At 45.1% G+C, this 7,416-nt stretch overlaps 1 protein-coding gene across 1 annotated transcript in view; it reads right to left on the reverse strand.

Annotated features, from left to right (window-relative positions):
* Nucleotides 1-5,444, reverse strand: part of LOC124043159 (pumilio homolog 1-like) — a 57,053-nt gene extending 51,609 nt beyond the window's left edge. The window contains 1 exon segment of the mRNA XM_046361410.1: nt 5,292-5,444. The gene's annotated coding sequence lies outside the window, so the exon portion shown is untranslated.
* Nucleotides 5,445-7,416: the final 1,972 nt, after the last annotated feature.

Genomic DNA, 7,416 nt, shown 5'->3' on the forward strand with positions numbered 1-7,416 from the left:
CAACACCACCCTCTGTCCCAAATGAATAGGAAACATTATCGGCACCTCATTCCTTCTAATTAAACCTATGCCAATCCTTCCGATTCATTTGTGGTTGAGGCCTGAATATTTCTTCTAATGACGTTAGGCCACATTGGAGTTATGAAAACATCTGACCAACTTACATATTAAAGAGGGAAGCGGGGGGTCCCTTTATCTTCATACACAGCATGTTGTGAATCACACCCACACAGCGTCCCAAACACACCCACACAGCGTCCCAAACACACCCACACAGCGTCCCAAACACACCCTCACAGCGTCCCAAACAAACCCTCACAGCGTCCCAAACAAACCCTCACAGCGTCCCAAACACACCCACACAGCGTCCCAAACACACCCACACAGCGTCCCAAACACACCCACACAGCGTCCCAAACACACCCACACAGCGTCCCAAACACACCCACACAGCGTCCCAAACACACCCACACAGCGTCCCAAACATCATACTGACTCGCGTGGTGGTGTCCATGTTCGATTTAACTGACAGTATGAAATGGAACTAAAACCTGATTCCTTTTCTCAGGGGAAAAAATGTAATATTAAAACATTTGGGGAGATATATAAATTAAAAGTTCAAACAAATTTGGTCTACTTCACTGTCAGTTTTGTCCTAGTTTGGTTGAATATAAAACAAATTCAGAATACAGAAAGCCCATTAGAGCAACTATTAATTCATTTGTTGCCATTCTATGTTCGTACAACATATTTAGAACATTTATTATTTAGAAACATAAAATACCGAACAAATAAGAAATATATTGTGTTATGATATTTTGGCGATGTCGCCCAGCCTACCACTAGTCTATTACCTTCCACTAGTTACAGATGGTGTGAAGGTAGCTCGGCCATGTAGATAGGAAACAGAACTCAGGTGTAACTTACAGCCTATTGGTTTGGTTTAGTTCACCATATGTAATATGTAGGCCTACATTACAGTTTAGACAGAAACACAGTCTCTGACAGTTATAATGTAAAGATGGCCACGAACAATATGGCTGATGTTTTACATTCTCCCAAACAAATGTGCAAATTATTTTATTTTAATTTTGTGTAAACTCCCAATGCCATCCATTCTCCTTGCTAACGTGCAATTGTTGGAAAATAAAATTGATGACCAACTATTAAGATTATCCTACCAACGGGACATTAAAAACGGTAACATCTTATGTTTCACCGAGACGTGGCTGAACAAAGAAACGGACAATATAGAGCTGGCAGGATTTTCCATCCACCGGCAGAACAGAGACGCTACCTCTGGTAAGACGAGGGGTGGGGGTGTGTGTCTATTTGTCAATAACAGCTGGTGCGCAATGTGTAATATTGAAGAAGTCTCGAGGTATTTCTTGCCTGAGGTAGAGTACCTTATGATAAGCTGCCGACCACACGATCTACCAAGAGAGTTCTCATATTATTCGTAGCAGTCTATTTACCACCACTGAACGATGGCAATAAGACCGCTCTCAACCAACTCTATAAGGCCATAAGAAAATCCTCTCCCAGAAGAGGCGCTCCAAGTGTCCGTGGACTTTAAATGCAGGCAAACTTAAATCAGCTTTACCAAATTTTTACCAGCATGTCGCCAGTGCAACCGGGGGGGGGGGATCCTAGACTACATTTACTCCACACACAGAGATGGATACATAGCTCTCCCCCACCCTCCATTTGGCAAATCTGACCATTACTCTATCCTTCGGATTCCTGCTTACAAGCAAAAACTAAAGCAGTAAGTACCCGTGACTCGCTCAATACAGAAGTGGTCAGATGACGCAGATGCTACATTACAGGACTGGTTTGCTAGAACAGACTGGAAAATGTTCCGGGAATCATCCAATGACATTGAGTATACCACCTCAGTCACCGGCTTAATCAATAAGTGCATCGGTGACGTCGTCCCCACAGTGATTGTATGTACAGATCCCAAACAGAAACCATGGATTACAGGAAACATCCGCATTGAGCTAAAGGCTAGAGCTGACGCTTTCAAGGAGCCGAAGACTAATCTGGACGCTGATAAGAAATCCTGCTATGCCCTCAGACAATCAAGCAAAGCGTCAATACAGGATTAAGATTGAATCCTGCTACACCGGCTCTGACGCTCGTCGGATGTGGCAGGGCTTGAAAACTATTATGGACTACAAAGGGAAACCCAGACGTGAGCTGCCCAGTGACGCGAGCAGACGAGCTAAATGCCTTTTATGCTTGCTTCAAGGCAAGCAACACTGAAGCATGCACAAGAGCACCAGCTGTTCTGGATGAATGTGTGTGAATGCTCTCAGTAGCCTGTGTGAACACAAAACCTTTAAACAGGTCAACATTCACAAAGCTGCAGGGCCAGACGGATTACCAGGACGTGTACTCAAAGAACGTGCAGACCAACTGTCAAGTGTCTTCACTGACATTTTCAACCTCTCCCTGACCGAGTCTGTAATACCTACATGTTTCAAGCAGACCACCATAGTCCCTGTGCCCAAGGAAGTGAAGGTAACCTGCCTAAATGAGTACCAACCCGTGGCACTCACGTCAGTAGCCATAAAGTGCTTTGAAAGGCTTGTCATGGCTCACATCAACAGCATCCTCCCGGATACCCTAGGCCAACTCTAATTTGCATACCACGCAAACAGATCCACGGATGACGCACTCTGAATCGCACCCCCCACTGCCCTTTCCCACCTGGACAAACGGAACACCTACGTGAGAATGTTGTTCATCGACTACAGCTCAGCGTTCAACACCATAATACCCACAAGACTTTGTTTTTGTTTTTTTGTACTTAGTCCACTCCTGTATTCCCTGTTCACCCACAACTGCGTGGCCATACACAACTCCAACACCATCATTAAGTTTGCTGACGACAACAACTGTGGTAAGGTCTGATCACCGACCATGATGAGACGGCCTATAGGGAGGAGGTCAGAGAACTGGCAGTGTGGTGCCAGAACAACCTCTCCCTCGATGTGAGCAAGACAAATTAGCTGATGGCGGACTTTAGGAAAAGGAGGGTCAAACAGGGCTGTAGTGAAGTGGGTTGAGAGTTTCAAGTTCCTTGGCGTCCACATCACCAACGATCTATCATGGTCCAAACACACCAAGACAGTCGTGAAGAGGGCAGATCCTCAAAAGGTCCTACAGCTGCACCATCGAGAGCATCCTGACCGGTTGCAAACCGCCTAGTATAGCAACTGATATGACATCTGCTCGGCATCTGACCGTAAAACGCTACAGAGTGTAGTGCGTACGGCCCAGTACATCACCAGGGCCACTCTTCCTGCAATCCAGGACCTACATAATAGGTGGTGTCAGAGGAAAGCCCATAAAACTCTGTCAGAGACTCCAGTCACCCAAGATATAGACTGTTTTCTGTGCTACCGCACGGCAAGCAACAGCAGAGCGCCAAGTCTAGGACCAATAGGCTCCTCAACAGCTTCTACACCCAAGTCTAGGACCAATAGGCTCCTCAACAGCTTCTACACCCAAGTCTAGGACCAATAGGCTCCTCAACAGCTTCTACCCCCAAGCCCTTAGATTGCTGAACAATTCATAAAAATAGCCACCGGACAATTTACATTGACCCCCCCCCCCGTCTGAATAAATATATTCTGCAGAACAAACATGCTTCTCTGACTTGCAGAAAATAAATCACATCAGTTCAACTCATGACCTTTCTATCTGGAACATTAACACAACGTTGTGCCCTGCTGGATGTGGCCCAGCCAGGTGATGTGGATTCCACCCACTCAACAGAAAAGGGGTGTGTTCAGTCAATAAGCAAATGTTCAAGACAACCATGGTCCTTCTGTAGCTCAGTTGGTAGAGCATGGCGCTTGTAACGCCAGGGTAGTGGGTTCGATTCCCGGGACCACCCATATGTAGAATGTATGCACACATGACTGTAAGTCGCTTTGGATAAAAGCGTCTGCTAAATGGCATATATTACTATTATTATTATTATAACCAGGTGGTCTGTTCTGTTTTATTTAGCCTTCAACCCCCGCCAACCTCTGATGGACAGGAAGCCACAAAAATATTTGGAAAATGAATCTGTCAAATCGCATAACACGTCTCTCTACCTCACACACACACATCCATCCATCATGGCTCAGAGGTGTACATACACAACCCTATTTTTTCTCGCTATTAATAAATGGCTGACCCTGGGTGCCTCTGGGGGAGATGGGATACGCAAAAAGAAAAATGTTTACTTTGCCAATTTTACATGGATATAATACACACCTGTGCATGTGTGAAATAGGCCCAATATAAGTACCCACCCTCGCCTCCATGCATAGAGTTATGCCATAACAAGCACGCCCCCCTCTGCAGGCAATGTTAGTTAGCCAGCCAGCTCCTGCCATCCAGACAACCACTTACAAGCAAAACAAACAAATACTTCCGGTGTATTTGGGTCTGAAAATATATGTTATCCCAATGCAAGCAGAAAACAAACAGCCATTCATTTCTCAGCGGTGTATGCTAGGGTAACGCAACCTCTTTGATAACATCCGGAAATCAGTAACGTTAGCGAGCAGTCTCCTCTCATCACGTTCGCCAGCCGGAAATAGCATTGTTGCCCATAACTGGATTAATCATTATTTAATACCGTGGATCGATTATCACTGCGAACTACAGTCCTGTCCACCTCGGCCAGAACAATACAAACGGAACATAACTTTAGTGTGTCAACTAGACAAGTCAGTCGCCGAGGCACAACTCACACCACCCAACTAACTAAACAAATCGAGGCCAATAAGGACATGAAAATGGACGTAAGTAAATGTGTGTTTGTCTGGTTGACATATAACTAGGTAATTACATTATCCATGTACTGGAGTGTTCACTAGGTAGCTTAAGTGGCATGTATTGATGTTAACCACGGAACCGGTTCCAGTAGATAACTACCCTATGTTTGTCTACCAACAAACAATACCAGACCTCCAAGCCAGCGACCAGAGCAACTCGCCCCCCTCTAACACACACCGGTGACCCATTACTAGCACGTCTTCCGTGTACCGGGGCTCTACAGGTCTCCATGACGCCGGTGTAAGCTAGCCAGCTAACAAAAGGCCCTAGCTGTCTGACTAGAGCGGAATACGGCAACAACCGGAGGCGGCAGGGGAGGGAGGAAGCAACACAGCTTTTAAAATAACCCACAAAACTTATGTTTACGGCCCGGTAAAGGCAATACATCGGGCGATGTGTTGTTTGAGGCGGCTAGAGGCACACTGTGCCCCCGGGTGAGGGCTACTTACAGGCGGAGAGGGCGGATGGTTGAAGATTTCAGCCCCGATTCTCTATCCAGATTTCCAGGCTTTCACTCCGACAACATGGCGGCTCGGAGGGGAGCAGAGACAGACAGACGCGGTGCATCATGGGAACGGAGGAGAGCAGAGAGAGTGCGGTTCGTTGCGCCAACTGGGAGGGGAGGGTCTCTCACCAGTCCCTTTGTTATACATACGTGTGGCTCTGTTGACTATGCGCTGTTCTCTCACATTGGGCAAAAATACACTAATGATCTCAAATACGTTCACAATAAAGATTATAGTGGTGTCTAAAACACTGGTTAGGGGAGTGTGTGGACAGTTCATTATTCCCAGGCAACGTTCTGTCCATACCTAATAACAGGTATCTATTCATGTCTGTGCAGAATGTTCAGAGAACTATGATAATAGAGTCCAGCCGCAGCCATGACAACATGCTGACTCCTGAGCACACAGAGGGTGTACTTAAGGAGAACTCCGGGCAGAGGAAAAATCATTTGCTGGTACAGTAACCAAAAACAAATGTAGGAACCACTGCTCTACTAGACCGGTGCATTGTGAACCAACTAACAACCAGTGTGAAAAGGGTGTAGCGGCAGGTTAACTAACGGTTAAGAGGGGTTGGGTCACAGTAAAGAGCATTGGGTCACCAACTGAAAAGGTCGCTAGTCCGAATCCCCGAACCAACTAGTTTGAAAAGAAATCTGTCGATATGCCATTGAGCAAGGCACTTAACCCCAATTGGTCCTGTAAGTTGCTCTGGATAAGAATGTCTGCTAAATTACTCAACTTCAATGTAAAGTAGAGCATAGCCTGTTGCAAATTTATTTATCTAATGTGTTACTAGAAATTACCATATGCAGCACTGTCTACCATACAATGCAAGGCTAAATTCATACGTACATCAATTTTTTTTCAAAGGTGTGTGTGTGTGTGTGTGTGTGTGTGTGTGTGTGTGTGTGTGTGTGTGTGTGTGTGTGTGTGTGTGTGTGTGTGTGTGTGTGTGTGTGTGTGTGTGTGTGTGTGTGTAGAAAACATAGGACTGATTTAATTTAGAAACAGTTTATTTATTTCACCAACCCCCTCCCCAATGTCTCCTACCACACCGCGGTCTGTCTTACCCAGGAAACCACTTCATAAATACAGTCTCCCTCCCTCTCTGTCCTTTGCCAGACATTTCTGACCTGGAAATGCACAATGACCTATTGTATGGTGGTAAAATAAATCAGTGTTCTTTAGTTCTTTACATTAATATCATCAGGTCAGACCAGGGGTTATTTTTTTTTACAGAAGAAAGGAAGGAGTGAATGAAGTGTAGAGGGGGGAGAATAATAGAAGAGGAAGGAGTGAATGAAGTGGAGAGGGGGAGAATAATAGAAGAGGAAGGAGTGAATGAAGTGGAGAGGGGGAGAATAATAGAAGAGGAAGGAGTGAATGAAGTGTAGAGGGGAGAATAATAGAAGAGGAAGGAGTGAATGAAGTGTAGAGGGGGAGAATAATAGGAGAATGAAGTGTAGAGGGGGATAGAAGAAAGGAAGGAGTGAATGAAGTGTAGAGGGGAATGAAGTGTAGATGGGGAGAATAATAGAAAGGAAGGAGTGAATGAAGTGTAGATAGAAGAGGGGAGAATAATAGAAGAGGAAGGAGTGAATGAAGTGTAGAGGGGGAGAATAAAGAAAGGAAGGAGAATAATAGAGAGGAAGGAGTGAATGAAGTGTAGAGGGGGAGAATAATAGAAGAGGAAGGAGTGAATGAAGTGTAGAGGGGGAGAATAATAGAAGAAAGGAAGGAGTGAATGAAGTGTAGAGGGGGAGAATAATAGAAGAAAGGAAGGAGAATAATAGAGGGGGAGAATAAAGGAAGGAGTGAATGAAGTGTAGAAGAAAGGGGAGAATAATAGAGGGGGAGAATAATAGAAGAAAGGAAGGAGTGAATGAAGTGTAGAGGGGGAGAATAATAGAAAGGAAGGAGTGAATGAAGTGTAGAGGGGAGAATAATAGAAGAGGAAGGAGTGAATGAAGTGTAGAGGGGGAGAATAATAGAAGAGGAAGGAGTGAATGAAGTGAATAGAAGAGGGGAGAATAATGTAGAGGGGGAGAAGAAGAAAGGAAGGAGA

Source organism: Oncorhynchus gorbuscha, linkage group LG09 (assembly GCF_021184085.1).
Source record: "Oncorhynchus gorbuscha isolate QuinsamMale2020 ecotype Even-year linkage group LG09, OgorEven_v1.0, whole genome shotgun sequence".
Lineage (NCBI taxonomy): Eukaryota > Metazoa > Chordata > Actinopteri > Salmoniformes > Salmonidae > Oncorhynchus > Oncorhynchus gorbuscha.